Below are 19,641 nucleotides of genomic sequence, written 5' to 3' on the forward strand. Positions count from 1 at the left end.
CAAATTGGTGAGCCAAATTTGATGTGTATCGTTTCATGTTTTTATAACATCTATCATCAGGATCACATTTTTATGAAATCTGTTAGTTCAAAATAAACCCAATACATCACAATTTTGATATAGTTCCCAATACCCAATTCTTTCAGGTGGTCAAAGTTGACATGGTGAATTCCTTCCTTTTTTGGTTCTACAAAACGATCATTGGAAATTTGTATTTATTGGACTATTTAGGATACGAATCCCATACACAAGGAATACTTCCGGAAATGTAATTTATTCTCCTTATTATATCTTTGGAAATACATTTCACAGGACTTTCTTTTTGTACAAACGAGAAATACGAATTTCTGCGGAGTACCGGGATGTCTTCATACACTATCAGATCAAAATTGAACATGATCTACATTCTTTTCACCTATTTTATAAAACAAAGCAAAGGGGAAACAGCCATATAGTAAAACGAAACAAGACTTTTTCCTGTGGGTTTAGTTTTTTTTTTTTTTATCGGACTCTTTCCTCTACCTTTGCTCTCTGTGACTTATGTCCTTTTGCTGTTTTGTTTTTTACAGTTTTATGTAGGTACACAGGTAACTTACGTGCGTGCTAGCAAGCAATTAAATCCTTATTACGAGAATTCATGTTGCTCTTTTTCATGGTAGGAGGACTTTTTTACCATCCCAAAAAAACATAACACTCGGTTTTTCTAATTGTGTAAGAATGAACGACGCTTAAAAGTGTGAAGGATTGTCTTAACAATCTCAACTAACTAGAAGTCAAATACTTTGGCATATACAATGTTGTTGGCTTCTGTTTCCCCTTTCTTGGTTTGCTAAGAGCAATGAGAGTAATTGCCACAGTGGGGGGCATTTTATAAAATATTTTTTATACATATAAAGGCTTTCAGGACAATGTTACATTTCGGAAGTTTGTAGACGGGACCGAAAATACCTCTATATATCCAATTTCAGGATAAATCGGGTACAAATTGCGGTATCTAAAAGTCGAAGAAACCTAATCGGGTTATCAGTATATATGGCGGCTATACTAAAACATCGACCGATACTCCACATTTTTAGTAGACCTATTTGTGGACCTAAAATACCACAAGATTTCTAATTTCAGATAAATCGAATAAATATTGAGGTGTCTAGAAATCTATGAAATCAATTTTAGAGATCGATCTATATAGGGACTATACCAAAACACGGATCGATACTCGTCATATTCGACACACCCATTTATGGACCTAAAATACCTCTTTCCAACTTAATGAATATGATATCTAGAAGTTCAAAATGTCAATCGGCAGATATGTTCCGATAAATTTCCAATTTCAAGCAAAGCCTAAGAAATTAAATCGGAAGTTCGGTCTATTTGGAGGCCATACCAAAACATTGACCGATAGCAAACATATTCCACACATTTATTCATGGACAAAAAATATCTCTCCAATTTCAAGACACTTGGGTAATCGATCTAACTATACCAAAACATGGACCGATATATGCCATATTCGCCAGATATATTTACTGACTTAACCCTTTCACTACCGAAATAAACCTAATGTTAAAAACTTTTACTATACCCTCCACCATAGGATGGGGGGTATATTAACTTTATCATTCCGTTTGTAACACATCGAAATATTGCTCTAAGACCCCACAAAGTATATATATATATTCTGGGTCGTGGTGAAATTCTGAGTCGATCTGAGCATGTCCGTCCGTCTGTTGACATCACGCTAACTTCCGAACGAAACAAGATATCAACTTGAAACTTGGCACAAGTAGTTGCTATTGGTGTAGGTCGGATGGTATTGCAAATGGGTCATATCGGTCCACTTTTACGTATAGCCCCCATATAAACGGACCCCCAAATTTGGCTTTCAGATCCTCTAAGAGAACCAAATTTCATCCGATCCGGCTGAAATTTGGTATATGGTGTTAGTATATGGTATCTAACAACCATGCAAAAATTGGTCCACATCGGTCCATGATTATATATAGCCCCCATATAAACCCATCCCCCGATTTCGCTTGCGGAGCCCCTAAGAGAAGCAAATTTCATCCGATCCGGCTGAAATGTGATACATGGTGTTAGTATATGGTCTCTAATGACCATGCGAAAATTGGTCCACATCGGTCCATAATTATATATAGACCCAATGTAAACCGATCATTAGATTTGACCTCCGGAGCCTCTTGGAAAACCAAATGTATCTGATTCAGTTGAAATTTTGGTACGTGGTGTTACTATATAGCCTCAAACACCCATGCATAAATTGGTCGAAATCGATTTATAATTATATATAGGCCCCATATAAACCGATCCCAGATTTGACCTCCGGAGCCCCTTGGAAGAGCAAATTTCATCCGTTTCGGTTGGAATTTCTACGTGATGTTACTATATGGTATCCAACAACCATGCAGGAATTTGTTCATATCAGTCCATAATTATATATAGCTCCCATATAAACCGATCCCCAGATTTGACCTCCGGTGCCTTTTGGAGAAGCAAAATTGATCTGATCTGGTTGAAATTTGGTATGTGGGTGTAGTATATGGTATTTAACAACCATGCCAAAAGTGGTCCATATCAGTCCATTCTTAATAAAGCCCCATATAAACCGATCCCGAGATTTGCTTTTGGAGCCTCTTGGAGGAGCAAATTTCATCCGAGTCAGTTGAAATTTGGTATATTGTGCTAGTATATGGCCGTTAACAACCAAGCCTAAGTAGGTCCAAATCCATATCTATAGTTATATATAGCCCTTACATAAATCGATCCCCAATCACACAAAAATTGGTCCATATCAAGTTCATAATTCTATATAGCCCCCATATAGGTTAGGTTAGGTGGCAACCCGATGTACCAGGCTCACTTTGACTATTCAGACCATTGTGATACCACATTGGTGAACTTCTCTCTTATCACTGAGTGCTGCCCGATTCCATGTTAAGCTCAATGACAAGGGACCTCCATTTTATAGCCGAGTCCGAACGGCGTTCCACATTGCAGTGAAACCACTTAGAGAAGCTTTGAAACCCTCAGAAATGTCACCAGCATTACTGAGGTGGGATAATCCACCGCTGAAAAACTTTTTGGTGTTCGGTCGAAGCAGGAATCGAACCCACGACCTTGTGTATTCAAGGCGGGCATGCTAATCATTGCACCACGGTGGCTCCCTACTCTCCACCATAGGATGGGTATAAAGGGTGATACGGTCAAAATTTGGTCAAGGGAAAACGCGTGTAAATCGGTGAATTCGTTTATTTAAAAAATCAAAATAAATTTCTTTTTCAAGTTCAATTAGTATAAAATTCAGGAAAAATATTCAGTTAAGCTTTCGCTTTTCAAAATCCGAATTACCGGGCCTCACGCTTGACACCTGCCATCAGATTTTGTACAGCCACCTTGTTCACCTTCTTCGCGCAGAAAGCCAGTTTGCCTTGAACTGCTGCTCGTCCTTAGCAGTTTTTTTGGTCTTCTTTAGGTTCCGCTTGACAATAGCCCAGTATTTCTCAATTGGGGGGAGCTCTGGCGTGTTAGGGGGTTCTTGTCCTTGGGAACCACCTGCACGTTGTTGGCGGCGTACCACTCCATGGCCTTTTTATCGTAATGGCAAGATGTCAAATCCGGCCAAAACAGTACGGAACAACCGTGTTTCTTCAGGAAAGGCAGCAGACGTTTATTCAAACACTCTTTCACGTAAATTTCTTGGTTGACAGTCCCGGAAGCTATGAAAATGCTGCTTTTCAAGCCACAGGTACAGATGGCTTGCCAAACCAGATATTTCTTTGCGAACTTTGACGGTTTTATGTGCTTGAAAATATTTGCTACCTTTCCCCTTCCTTTTGCCGAATAAAACTCCTGTCCCGGAAGCTGCTTGTAGTCGGCTTTGACGTAAGTTTCGTCGTAGTCAAACTTCGTCAGCATCGTCGTGTACAGCCTCCGGGATCGCGCTTTGGCCGTCGTATTTTGTTTATCATCGCGATTTGGAGTCACTACCTTCTTGTAAGTCGATAGTCCGGCTCGTTTTTTGGCTCGATGCACGGTTGTAGACGATACACCCAGCTTATTTGCGTCATCTCGGAGAGAGAGAGGTTAGGGTTTCGCTTGAAACTACGGCCAGCTCTCTTTGTCGTCTCAGCGGCTTCCGGTTTTCGATTTCCCCCCGATCCAGACTTCCTGGCTGTCGACAAACGTTCCCCAAACACTTTAATTACATTTGTAACGGTTGATTTGGCAACTTTTAGCGATTTTGCCACTTTTCACTTTTACGTATAGCCCCCATATAAACGGACCCCCAAATTTGGCTTTCAGATCCTCTAAGAGAACAAAATTTCATCTGATCCGGCGCATATGTCACAATAAGAGGAAAGATGAAGACAAATTAACATATGAAAATACTATGGGGGGACCCGGATAAGAAAAATACTGAAGAACCACTTAGAGAAGCTTTGAAACCCTCAAAAATGTCACCAGCATTACTGAGATGGGATAATCCACCGCTGAAAAACTTTTTGGTGTTCGGTCGAAGCAGGAATGGAACCCACTTTCTTGTGTATGCAAGGCAGGCATTCTAACCATTACACCACGGTGGCTCCCACAGGCACATTTCCTTTTTACCGAGTTAATATACAGGCCGCTACGTCTGGCTCAATCATATGAGTTTCGAGATTAGGTCTGCCTTTCTACACAATCTGCTAAATCTTGTCCTCTGTAAAAATATCTTTAGTACGTTATGCATGAAGTTCTTCGCTCAACAGCGGTCGATACGATCACATTATGCGATCCGGAGTTTATTTGTATTTAGAGTATGGGTAGTAAGCATGGTTGGCACCTGAGCCAAAAATATTCTACCAAAACATCGAGAAAATTTTACCAAAAAACTACCAAACAAAAAATTTTTCTTTTCAAAATTTTATTTCTATAGAAAATTTTCTCAAAATTTTATTTCTATTGAAAATTTTGTCAAAATTTTATTTTCTTAAAATTTTGTCAAAATTTTATTTTCTTAAAATTTTGTCAAAATTTTATTTCTATTGAAAATTTTGTCAAAATTTTTCTTTTCTACAAATTTGTGTCAGCATTTTACTTTTCTAGAAAAATTTAGTCAAAATTTTACTTTTATAGAAAATTTGTTGAGTACCTCTTAGTTGGAGGGGAATATTTTGCAAAATTTACAAACCATCAAGAATTCTACCAATCTTCAGTCAGGTATGCGTTAGGTTAAGCCATCGTGGTGCAATGCTTCCCTGTCTATATTCATTTGTTCTAAAATTTCGTTTGGAAAGAATGCCCCCAATGTATTTTAACATTAAAGTTTGATGGCGTGTTTGCAAAATCTCTTTCCCCTTAATTGTTAGCTTGTTCCTTTTTCTTGCTATCCATAACCGTACCCCCATTTCCACAGATGGAATGGCAAAAGATATGGATGGCAGCATTTAGAAAAGATACGAACATGAACAGAAGGAATGTTGTTTGTTTCCTTCAGTTCGATGGTGTTGGCAGTTTAGTTGCCAAAACTTTTGTCCAATGTGATAAAAAGTGAAGTGAATGCGCACGTGGTAATTAGTGATAATTTTTTAATTGCTGTCAAATGTCGATTTATTGCTACTACCATCCCCAAAATAAAATGGAAGGCATACCATTTGGTTTCATTACCCAGCCCGGGTAGCAAGAAAAAAAAACGCACATAATTTTCTTTGCTTTCGTGCAAAGATGTTAGCAAAAGTGATAACACAAAATTTAGCTTAAGTGAACACTATATTCGTAATTGTTGTCCTGCTTTCTTATCATAGCAAATGGAATTGTTGGGGGGAGGGGGGTGTAATAACCTAAAACGTTTAATGGTTATCTAGTCTAGCAATAGAGTAGACAAAGTTAATTTAATTGTTTGATAAAATTTAGTAATCAATTAGCAATGAAAACTATTTTTATTCGTAATGCTTTCCATGCGATGTCATCAAGGTTTTGATAAAAATCAGGCAACGAAACGAATGGGAAATGTGCACAAATTTTAGTTAATTGAAATGACCACGAACTAACCTCACATGGCCGAATATTATTATATCGCCCATTATAGGATGGTAATGCGCAATGTTGCCATTATTTTTCTAGCTTTTCTCCCCAAATGAAGTCCCCAATTTAAACCAAAATTCCCCAATAAAATTAACTTTTGGTTGGCCAGATAATGAAGCCGACCTATTTTTGTTGTCGGTAGCTTAAACTTAATACTCGTCTGTATTGAAGTTGAAGATGTCAAATCCAGAGATCGGTCTATATGGGGGCTATACCATATCATGGATAGCTACTATGCTAAGCAAAATTCGCATTTGCATTTAAGGACATGAAATCTTTGGCCTCCCGACATCATTTTTATCAATGTGGAAACGGCGAAACCGACTTACATTAAAATTTCAGAGGACGAATGGGGAAGATCATGTGGTGAAAATAGGGAACTTCATTTTGTGAGACCTCCCCCTTTTCAGACTTTTTGGAAAACTGGAGCAAAATTCTCCGATTTGCTTGAAATTTTCAATTTTATTTACTTTATTTTTCGATATTTGATGGGGGAATGTGGGGAGGTCAAATTTTTTTTAAAGTACAGTGAAAAAAACACGATTTACTTGAAATTTTAGGACGTGGGCGAGGTTATATAATTAATATGGGGCACCTGATATTTTTATGTTTGGACGGCCTGATGTTTTTAAACTTTTTTTATACCCACCACCATAGAATGGTGACGGGGGTATAATAAGTTTGCCATTCCGTTTGTAACACATCGAAATATCCATTTCCGACTATATAAAGTATATATATTTTTGATCAGGGAGAAATTCTAAGACGATATAACGATGTCCGTCTGTCTGTCTGTCTCTTGTAATCACGCTACAGTCTTCAATAATGAAGCAATCGTGCTGAAATTTTGCACAAACTCGTCTTTTGTCTGCAGGCAAGTCAAGTTCGAAAACGGGCTATATCGGTCCAGGTTTTGATATAGTCCCCATATAAACCGACCTCCAGATTTGGGATCTTGGGATTATAGAAACCGCAGTTTTTATTCAATTTACCTGAAATTGGAAATCTAGAGGTATTGTAGGACCACAAATACGTGTGCCAAAAATTGTGAGTATCGGTCAATATTTTGGCATAGCCCCCATATAGACCGATCTCCCGATTTTACTTCTTGGGCTTATAGAAACCGCAGTTTTTATTCAATTTGCCTGAAATTTGAAATCTAGAGGTATTGCAGGACCACAAATACGTGTGCCAAAAATTGTGAGTATCGGTCCATATTTTGGCATAGCCCCCATATAGACCGATCTCCCGATTTTACTTCTTGGGCTTATAGAAACCGCAGTTTTTATTCAATTTACCTGAAATTGGAAATCTAGAGGTACTGTAGAACCACAAATACGTGTGCCAAAAATTGTGAGTATCGGTCCATGTTTTGGTATGGTCCCCATATAAAACGACCTCCCGATTTGGGGAGCCCAAGTTATAGAAACCGTAGTTTTTATCCAATTTGTCTGAAATTGGAAATCTAGAGGTATTTTAGGACCATAAAGAGGTGTGCCGAAAATGGTGTGTATCGGTCCATATTTTGGGATAGCCCCCATATAGACCGATTTCCCGATTTTACTTCTTGGGCTTCTAGAATCCGAAGTTTTTATCCTATTTGCTTGAAATTGGAAATCTAGATGTATTTTCGGGTCATAAAGAGGTGTGCCGAAAACGATGAGTATCGGTCCATATTTTAGTATAGCCCCCATAAGAACGATCTCCCGATTTAACTCCTTGGGTTTCTAGAAACCGTAGTTTTTATCTGAGTTGCCTGAAATTGTAAATATTCTGGTATTTGAGGCTCACAAATACGTGTATCGGATTAAGTTTTTATCGGTCCATTTGGTAATGCCTCTATATATACCGACTTCACTTCTTGAGGGTGTAGAAGGCGCACTGATCATGAAAATTGCTTGAAACTCAATGTAAAATTTCCAGATTTCACTTCTACAGATTTCAGATTTCAAATCAAGACGTTATTTTATAATTTTCTTGCACACTTACAAGAGATGTTAATGATACCTCTAAAACTCAAACAAAAATGGTTCTCATAAATCCAGAATCTGATATAGTCCTCATAGGTGAAATCTTTAAATTTATCTTCGGGAAGTGTCCTCAAGTCCTCAAGCCCTCCTGAAATTTCAAAGGAAACCCTAATATTTGGTTCATGGTGGTGGGTATTTAAGATTTAAGATGCTTGTTTTAAGTTAAGTTTGTTCCCCAATATTCTTACAACTCTCAGCAAACGTAAAATGTGGTCTCTGAAAAATAATCCTATCTTTTGTTTCGATATTTGATTGGACGTGTTTTGAGGGTTTTAGCGGCATTTGTGAGAAAAAAATTCGAGTTTGTACATCGTCAATGCCGATAATAATGTAATAAATTCATACGTTTTCAGGGTATAATAAAATTGATTTCTATGAGATGGTGAATAGCACAACTAGTTGTCCTCGAGTCCAAGTTAATATAATAATCGATTCAGAATCATCCGTTGAGTCGATCTAGTCCTGGCTGTCCCTCCGTCTGATCATATCTCTGTCCGTATGTCGTTGTTATCTAGTTGCATTTTTGTTCATACGACAGAGGTCGCAATTTTTATCCGATTTTCATGAAATTTGGCTTAGAGTTGTCTTTGTTGGACAAAGATGAACGCTATTAGATTTTGGAAAAAATCAGATGACATTTTGTGTCGCCAAATTTGCATGGAAAAAAGACACTATTATCGGCATATATTAATCGATTTTTTTGACAAGAATTGTGCAAATCTAAATTTAATAAATTTTTTTGAAATTTGCATGGTTCATAATGTGATAAAATTAATACGGTGCACATAGTTTTTCGATATCTAGTAGGGGAAGAGTAACTCCATTTCGGAATAGTGAAAAATCGAAACTTCCTTTAGCAGGTTATGAAATGAATATAGGGTACGTGTTATTTGGGACAACTCCTTTTTGTCCTATTGTTTCCGATTTATATGTATCCGATTTTTATACCCACCATCATAGAATGGTGACGGTGGTATAATAAGTTTGTCATTCCGTTTGTAACACATCGAAATATCTATTTCCGACTATATGAAGTATATATATACATACATATATATATATATATATATATATATATATATATATATATATATATATATATATATATATATATATATATATATATATATATATATATATATATATATATATATATATATATATATATTCTTGATTAGGGAGAAATTCTAAGACGATATAACCATGTCCGTCTGTCTGTCTGTCTGTTGTAATCACGCAACAGTCTTCAATAATAGAGCAGTCGTGCTGAAATTGTGCACAAACTCGTCTATTGTCTGCAGGCTGGTCAAGTACGAAGATGGGCCATATCGGTCGAGGTTTTGATATAGTCCCCATATAAACTGACCTCCCGATTTGGGACCTTGGTCTTACAGAAATCGTAGTTTTTATCCAATATGCCTAAAATTTGAAATCTAGAGGTATTGTATGACCATAAAGAAGTGTGCCAAAAATGGTGAGTATCGGTCAATGTTTTGGTATAGCCCCCATATAGACGGATCTCCCGATTTTACTTCTTGGGCTTATAGAAACCGTAGTTTTCTTCCAATTTGCTTGAAATTGGAAATCTAGAGGTATTTTCGGACCATAAAGAGGTGTGCCGAAAATTGTGAGTAACGGCCAATATTTGGTACAGCCCCCATATAGACCGATCTCCCGATTTTATTTCTTGGGCTTCTACAATCCGCAGTTTTCATTCAATTGTCCCGAAATTGGATATCGAGAGGTACTTTAGAACCATAAAAATGTGTGCCTAAAATGGTGAGTATCGGTCCATGTTTTGGTATGGTCCCCATATAAATACCGACCTTCCGATTTGGGGTCTTGGGCTTATAGAAACCGTAGTTTTTATCCAATTTGCCTGAAATTGGCAATCTAGATGTATTTTAGGACCATAAAGAGGTGTGCCGAAAATGGTGAGTATCGGTCCATATTTTGGTATAGCTCCCATATAGACCGATTTCCCGATTTTTCTTCTTGGGCTTCTAGAATCCGTAGATTTTATCCTATTTGCCTGAAATTGGAAATCTAGAGGTATTTTCGAGCCATAAAGGGGTGTGCCGAAAACGGTGAGTATCGGTTCATATTTTAGTATAGCCCCCATAAAACTCCTTGGGTTTCTAGAAACCGTAGTTTTTATCCGATTTTCCGGAAATTGTATATATTCTGGTATTTTAGGCTCACAAAAACGTGTATCGGATTAATTTTTTATCGGTTTGGTAATGCCTCCATATAGACCGATTTCACTCCTTGAAAGCGCACTGATCATGAAAATTGCTTGAAACTCAATGTAAAATTTCCAGATTTTGCTTCTCGGGTGAAAATCTACAGATTTAAGATTTCAAATCAAGACGTTATTTTATAATTTTCTTGCGCACTTACAAGAGTTGTTAATGATTCCTCTAAAACTCAAACAAAAATGGTTCTTATAAATCCAGAATCTGATATAGTCGTCATAGGTAAAATCTTGAAATTTATCTTGGGGAAGTGTACTAGTTGATCTGCTCTGCTTGGGAGAATATCTGTCATCAAACCCCCCTGAAATTTCAAAGGAAACCTTAATATTTGATGCATGGTGATGGGTATTTAAGATTCGAGCCAGCCGAACTTACTGCTTGTTTTAAATTTAAATGGGAATTATGTACTATGTGCAAGACATAGATGGTGTTAATTTTGCGAAATTTTTTGAGAAATGTATCCTTTCCGTGCCACATATTTTACGAATGTTGAAATAGAATTCCTAATATTCCGGAATGTTGAGGATAGGGATACCTCCCCTTGACATACCACGTCTGAAATTCACAGTACATACTAATAGCCGAAGCTGAAAGAAAATTGTGTTGGGAACCATTGTATGTTACAAAGGTTTCATCCTCGTGCTTAACCTCAAAAGAGCCATGATCAACCCCACTATTAAATCCGTATTCACATGAATTCCGCAAATACTCGTATGTTCAAATTTTTCGGAGTTTTTTTCAGAAGTATTACATTATTATCTTATCTGACGAAATACTCTGTGCAGGATATTGTTGAATGTTCCTTAAAAAAATTATTTTGAAGTAGATGGGATATTTTTTAAAAATTGTCTCTCAGTTATAAAAACTCGTAGCGCAAAAGGCCGGGTCTTAACATTTTTCTTTCATTAAGAATAACAAGAAATAAATATTTCGAAGTATCACAAATAAATTTTCTATAGAAAAAAAATGTTCAACAAAATTTTCTATACAAATAAAATGTTGACAAAATTTTCTATAGGACTAAATTTGACAAAAGTTTCTATAGAAAAAAACATTTTGACAAAAATTTTCTAGAGAAATAAAATTTTGACAAAATTTTCTACAGAAATAAAATTTTGAGAAAATTTTCTTTAGAAATAAAATTTTGAAAAAATTTTCTATAGAAAAATAAATTTAACAAAATTTTCTATAGAAAAATAAATTTAACAAAATTTTCTATAGAAATAGAATTTTGACAACATTTGCTATAAAATTAAATTTTGACAACATTTTCTATAGAAATAAAATTTTGACAAAATTTTCTATATAAATAAAATTTTAAGAAAATTTTCTATAGAAATAAAATTTCGACAACATTTGCTATAGAAAAAAAATTCGACAAAGGTTTCCATAGAAATAAAATTTCGACAAAATTTTCTATAGAAATAAAATTTCGATAAAATATTCTATAGAAATAAAACATTGACAAAATTTTCTATAGAAATAAAATGTAGACAAAATTTTCTATAGCAATAATTTCGACTTTTCCAAAATTTCGAAAGTTGAAAAGACGACTATTAGAATCTGTAGATAATTTTACCAATTACAAAAAATCTGGAAATCGGTTATATAGATATCATAGGTTAGGTGGCAGCCCGATGTATCAGGCTCACTTAGACTATTCAGTCCATTAAGCTGAATGACAAGGGACCTCCTTTTTTTGGCTGAGTCCAAACAGCGGTCCACATTGCAGTGAAACCACTTAGAGAAGCTTTGAAACCCTTAGAAATGTCACCAGCGTTACTGAGGTGGGATAATCCACCGCTGAAAAACTTTTCGGTGTTCGGTCGAACCAGGAATCGAACCCACGACCTCGTGTATGCAAGGCGGGCATGCTAACCATTGCACCACTGTGGTTCCTTGTCCTGTTAAGATTATCTGATAACAACCATATTCAACTCACCCCTATACATATGAGTATAAAATTTCATATTTCATGTAAATTTTTAAATGCATTGATTGTTAATTTCATGGAAATTTTTAAATGCATTTTCCACCTGCCAGAACTCATAAATCAGCAATTCAACAAATTTTTACTTTGGCCCTAATTTGTGATCTTACAGTATGTATCTCCAATGTGAATATCAATTTTATGTGAACAATACCATATAGATATTAAACGTTTCGTACGCTTTTTAATTTTAATTTCTTTTTAATGAAAAACATCCAAGTAATGAGAAAAATATTCATTACAAAACCATATGAAATATTAAAAGCACATGTGTTTAATTCAAAAGTTAACCTTTGGTGGTAACACTCATTAATCTCACATTCTGGACTAAACATTAATTGTGATTGTGAAACAATGGATATCAAGCTAAGGGCGAAAAAAAAACTTCAAACAGAGCTGGGGAGTAAACATTGCCCTTAGAAAGATTTTTGTATACAATGCAAAGTGCAAATACCCACATTCACATGCAAGCTCATGCAATCGCACTTGAAAGCTTGGCAGCAGGAAATTTTCATTAATTTTGTGTTCATATTTTTTTGCCAGGATACGCAAAGCAAACGGTAAAGTCAACTGAATCAGTAATAGGACACAACAACGGGTAAATTATCCATATTTCAACGCGTTTCCGTTTCCCATATGTAAAGCAATGGGTTGTTGATGGGTGTAATGAAAGATTTCACTCTCTCTCCCCACACACACACACACACACTCGGCTATATGCTCACATCATTCAGAGCATATTCTCACCTTGCGCTAATATGCAAACACGTCACACACTCACACGCAATATAGACCCATGTGGCATATTCTGCTTACACAGTTATGCTTCGTTTCCCGTTTAAGGAAATCAGCGGAAGTGAAAAAAGCGTAAAAAGTACAAAGCGTATATAGAAATCCTTTAGTTATGAAACGAAAGCATAAGGGGCAAGGGAATTTATAAAATAAATGCAAATGAGAAAAATCCCACTCTAATAAAAACACCAGCATAGCAAGAGTACAACAAAGAATAGTAATGAAGGTGCACTGAGAGTGACGACAAAATAATAATAAATGTGCAAAAAAAAAAAAAACAAATTCATAATAAAGAAACAACTGTGAAATAGTTTCGCGTTGCCAAGAACTCAAGAGTAAACAATGCAAAAAAAAAAAAACAAAAAACAGAGAAAGGCAGCAATGGCATCGCCATCAGCAGATTGACTTTAGTTTTATTCTTCTTTCTTATTTAATGAAAAGGAAATAAAGCCAAACAAAAAAAGTGAAAGCGGGTGCTGCTTCAAACTGAGTTTCCCAAAAAAACGTGGGGTTAGCTTCAGTCTATTGTCATTTACCCCTTGATATAAATTTGAATCTTTTAGCCTCTTAAAGAATTGGTGTGCCTTAGGTCGAATTTATAATACTATATCTTCAGATGTACACACAAAAACAAAAAAAAAAAATTTGACCTAATATGAAAGATTATGCCAACCTTAATTCTAGGTCCTGCACTGTGCACAATATTAAGGACAAATTTATTTAAAACAAGTATATACGGCCGTAAGTTCGTCCAGGCCGAATCTTATGTACCCTCCACTATGGATTGCGTAGAAACTTCAACGAAAGACTAAAGACTTAAATATCATATACTACCACCACGTACCAAATTTTAACCAGATCGGAGGAATTTTGCTCCTCCAAAAGGCACCGGAGGTCAAATCTGGGGATCGGTTTATATGGGGGCTATACTTTATTATGGTCTGATAGGAACCAATTCCTGCATGGTTGTTGGATACCCTATACTAACATCACGTACCATATTTCAACCGAATGGGAAGAATTTTGCTCTTCCAAGGTGCTCCGGAGGTCAAATCTGGGGATCGGTTTATATGGGGCCTATATATAATTATGGACCGATATCGACCAATTTTTTCGTGGGTGTTTGAGGCCATATATTAACATCACGTACCAAATTTCACCTGAATCAGATGAATTTTGGTCTTCCAAGACGCTCCGGAGGTCAAATCTGGTGATAGGTTTATATGGGGGCTATATATAATTATGGACCGATATGGACCAATTTTTGCATGGTTGTTAGAGACCGTATACCATGTACCAAATTTCAGCCGGATCGGATGAATTTTGCTTCTCTTAGAGGCTCCGCAAGCTAAATCGGGGGATCGGTTTATATGGGGGCTATATATAATTATGGACCGATATGGACCAATTTTTGCATGTTTGTTAGAGACCATATACTAACACCATGTACCAAATTTCAGCCGGATCGGATGAAATTTGCTTCTCTTACAGGCCTCGCAAGCCAAATTTGGGGATCCGTTTATATGGGGGCTATACGTAAAAGTGGACCGATATGGCCATTTACAATACCATCCGACCTACATCAATAACAACTACTTGTGCCAAGTTTCAAGTCGATAGCTTGTTTCGATCGGAAGTTAGCGTGATTTCAACAGACGGACGGACGGACGGACATGCTCAGATCGACTCAGAATTTCACCACGACCCAGAATATATATACTTTATGGGGTCTTAGAGCAATATTTCGATGTGTTACAAACGGAATGACAAAGTTAATATACCCCCATCCTTTGGTGGAGGGTATAAAAAGGCCGATTAAATACGTATATATTAAGTTTGACAAAATTTTCTATAGAAATAAAATTTTGACAACATTTTCTATAGAAGTAAAATGTGGACAAATTTTTTCTATAGAAATAAGATTTTAACAAAATTTTCTATAGAAATAAAATGTTGACAAAATTCTCAAAAGATTTAAAATTTTGACAACATTCTCTATAGAATTAAAATTTTGATAACATTTTCTATAGAAATAAAATTTTGACAAAATTTTCTATAGAAATAAAATTTTGCTAGATTATTTTTGGCTCGAGTGGCAACCATGAATATGAACCGATATAGACCAATTTTTGTGTGATTGGGGATCGGCTATATATAACTATAGACCGATATGGAACAATTTTGGCATGGATATTAGCGGCCTTATACTAACACCACGTTGCAAATTTCAACCGGATCGGATGAATTTTGCTCCTCCAAGAGGCTCCGGAGATCAAATCTGGGGAACGGTTTATATGAAGGCTATATATAATTATGGACCGATGTGGACCAATTTTTGCACGTTTGTTAGAGACCATATACTAACACCATGTACCAGATTTCTGCCGGATCGGATGAAATTTGCTTCTCTTAGAGTCTCCACAAGCCAAATCGGGGGATCGGTTTATATGGGGGCTATATATAATTATGGACCGATGTGGACCAATTTTTGCATGGTTGTTAGAGACCATATACTAACGCCATGTACCAAATTTTAGCCGGATCGGATGAATTTTGCTTCTCTTAGAGGCTCCGCAAGCTAAATCGTGGGATCGGTTTATATGGGGGCTATATATAATTATGGGCCGATATGGACCAATTTTTGCATGGTTATTAGACACCATATACTTACACCATGTACCAAATTTCAGCCGGATCGGATGAAATTTGCTTCTCTTAGAGGCTCCGCAAGCCAAATCGGGGGATCGGTTTATATGGGGGCTATATATAATTATGGACCGATATGGACCAATTTTTGCATGGTTGTTAGAGACAATATACTAACACCATGTACCAAATTTCAGCCTGATCGGATGAAATTTGCTTCTCTTAGAGGCCTCGCAAGCCAAATTTGGGGGTCCGTTTATATGGGGGCTATACGTAAAAGTGGACCGATATGGCCCATTGGCAATACCATCCGACCTACATCAATAACAACTACTTGTGCCAAGTTTCAAGTCGATAGCTCGTTTCGTTCGGAAGTTAGCGTGATTTCAACAGACGGACGGACATGATCAGCTCGACTCAGAATTTCACCACGACCCAGAATATATATACTTTATGGGGTCATAGAGCAATATTTCGATGTGTTACAAACGGAATGACAAAGTTAATATACCGCACCCCCCCTCCCCCCACCATCTAATGGTGGAGGGTATAATAAAGAAAATTTAATAAAATGAAATTATTATTTTGGCTTTAACAATTTCCTTCTTTAAATTTAGGACATAAACATTTGAAATTCGCAGCCCTCCGTCAAAGTCGCATGTCTTTGAAGTAAGGAAATTTTTCTTTAAGGTAAAGAAATTCAATTTTGATTAACTGAGATACTGAATCTTAAGATTTGAGATAAAACAAGTACATACGGCCGTAAATTCGGCCAGGCCGAAGGTTATGTACCCTGCGTAGAAAGTTCTACTAAAGACTGTCATCCACAATCGAATTACTTGGGTTGTGGTAATACTAACCGATGGCAAGATATCTTAACACTTCTTAACATCGTCTTCTAAATTGTAAGTTATTCTATAATATATTAGACAAAACAAAAGCCGATTAAATACGTATATAATTTAGTTTTCGATCGGTATATATAGGGTAATCTATAAATAATTACCAAAAGTGAAATATGGGGGTCGATTTATATGGGGCCTATAACGGTTGGCTAATAAGTCCCCGGTCTGATACATAGATAGCTTCGCTAGTATTAAATGCATATATTTTTTATATAGTACCAGCCTTCAAATGATTCGTGTCAAAATTTGACGTCTGTAAGTCAATTAGTTTGTGAGATAGAGCGTCTTTTGTGAAGCAACTTTTGTTATTGTAAAAAAAATGGAAAAAGAGTAATTTTATGTTTTGATAAAATACTGTTTTCTGAAGGGAAAAATATGGTGGAAGAAAAAACTTGGCTTGATAAAGAGTTTCCGGACTCTACCCCAGGGAAATCAACAATAATTGATTGGTATGCAAAATTCAAGCGTGGTGAAATGAGCACGAAGGAAGGTGAACGCAGTGGACGCCCGAAAGAGGTGATTACCGAAGAAAACATCAAAAAATCCACAAAATGATTTTGAATGACCGTAAAATGAAGTTGATCGAGATAGCAGAGGCCTTAAAGATATCAAAGGAACGTGTTGGTCATATCATTCATCAATATTTGGATATGCGGAAGATCTGTGCAAAATGGGTGCCGCGCGAGCTCACATTTGACCAAAAAACAACAACGTGTTGATGATTCTGAGCGGTGTTTGCAGCTGTTAACTCGTAATACACTCGAGTTTTTCCGTCGATATGTGACAATGGACGAAATATGGCTCCATCACTACACTCCTGAGTCCAATCGACAGTCGGCTGAGTGGACAGCGACCGGTGAACCGTCTCCGAAGCGTGGAAAGACTCAAAAGTCCGCTGGCAAAGTAATGGCCTCTGTTTTTTGGGATGCGCATGAAATAATTTTTATCGATTATCTTGAGAAGGGAAAAACCATCAACAGTGACTATTATATGGCGTTATTGGAGCGTTTAAAGGTCGAAATCGCGGCAAAACGACACCGTATGAAGAAGAAAAGAGTTTTGTTCCACCAAGACAACGCACCGTGCCACAAGTCATTCAGAACAATGGCAAAAATTCATGAATTGGGCTTCGAATTGCTTCCCCACCAACCGTATTCTCTAGATTTGGCCCCCAGCGACTTTTTCTTATTCTCAGACCTCAAAAGGATGCTCGCAGGGAAAAAATTTTGGCTGCAATGAAGAGAGGATCGCCGAAACTGAGGCCTATTTTGAGGCAAAACCGAAGGAGTACTACCAATGGGAACTGTGTCGAATAATAAAAACGAATTTTGACAAAAAAATGTGTTTTTCTTTGTTAGACCGGGGACTTATCAGCCAACCTTATATATAATTATGAACCGATATGGATCAATTTTTTCATGGGTGTTACAGACCATTTCAACCAGATCGGATGAATTTTGCTTCTCCAATAGACTCCGAAGTTGAAATATGGGAATCGCTTTATATGGCCGCTATATATAATTATGGACCCATATGAAGCAATTTTTGCATGGTTGTTAAAGACCATATACTAGCACCACGTACCAAATTTCAACCAGATCGGATGAATTTTGCTCCTCCAATGGGCTCCGGAAGTCAAATCTGGGGATCGGTTTATATGGGGGCTATATATAATTATAGACCGATATGGACCATTTTTTTGCATGTGTGTTAGAGGTCACCAACTAACACCATGTACCAAAGTTCAACCGGATCGGATGACATTTGCTCCTCCAAGAGGGTTCGCAAGCAACATCTGGGGATTGGTTTATATGAGGGCTATGAGCAAAAGTGGACCAATATGGTGGACCGAGTTGAAATACCATCCGACCTACATCAATAACAACTACTTGCGTTTCAAGTCGATACAAGCTATCGTTCGTTCGGAAGTTAACGTGATTTCAACAGACGGACGGACATCGACTCAGAATTTCACCACGACTTTATGGGGTCTTAGACCAATATTTCGATGTGTTACAACCCAGCAAAAACTGAGCTTCCAAAAAAGTAGTTTGGATCCCCAATCTGTGATCCGGATGTGATGCAAACTTGGGTCATCTCCAATGAATTTTACATGGGCTTGTCATAGGACGGAAGTAATCCCTTTTTAGGTTAGGTTAGGTTAGGTTATGTGGCAGCCCGATGTATTAGGCTCACTTAGACTATTCAGTCCATTGTGATACCACAGTGGTGAACTTCTCTCTTATCACTGAGTGCTGCCCGATTCCATGTTAAGCTCAATGACATGGGACCTCCTTTTTATAGCCGAGTCCGAACGTCGTTCCACATTCCAGTGAAACCACTTAGAGAAGCTTTGAAACCCTCAGAAATGTCACCAGCATTACTGAGGTGGGATAATCCACCGCTGAAAAACTTGTTGGTGTTCGGTAGTAGCAGGAATCGAACCCACGACCTTGTGTATTCAAGGCGGGCATGCTAACCATTGCACCACGGTGGCTCCCTAAAAAATGTGGAACGCTTCACGATTTTGCGTGTCATCCTTGCGCAGGGCCATGCTAATCTTCTCTGTATCGTTCCAATTTTAATATATGTTCTACCTTTTTGGATCATTTGCATTGCTTTAGAAGTTGTGCCCTGGAAGCAAATTTCATCCGATCTAGCTGAAATTTGGTATATGGAGTTGGTATATGGTCTCTAACAACCATGCAAAACTGCATCAGTCCATCATTATATATAGCCCCCATATAAACCGATCCCCAGATTTGGCTTGCGGAGCCTCAAAGAGAAGCAAGTTTCATTCGATGTTGCTGAAATTTGGTACATGGTGTTAGTATATGGTCTCTAACAACCATGCAAAAATTGGTCCACATCGGTCTATAATTATATATAGCTCCCATATAAACCGATCCCCAGTTTTGAACTCCTGAGACTCTTACCAA

The 19,641-nt window shown here is 37.1% G+C and overlaps 1 non-coding gene across 1 annotated transcript; it reads right to left on the reverse strand.

The window, feature by feature from the left end:
- Positions 1-19,205: 19,205 nt before the first annotated feature.
- LOC142232458 (U6 spliceosomal RNA) lies at positions 19,206-19,310 on the reverse strand. The gene has a single exon (XR_012721138.1). It is a non-coding gene; the product is annotated as a U6 spliceosomal RNA (small nuclear RNA).
- Between the last annotated feature and the right edge of the window lie 331 nt (positions 19,311-19,641).

The sequence above is a fragment of the Haematobia irritans genome, chromosome 3 (assembly GCF_050003625.1).
Source record: "Haematobia irritans isolate KBUSLIRL chromosome 3, ASM5000362v1, whole genome shotgun sequence".
NCBI lineage: Eukaryota > Metazoa > Arthropoda > Insecta > Diptera > Muscidae > Haematobia > Haematobia irritans.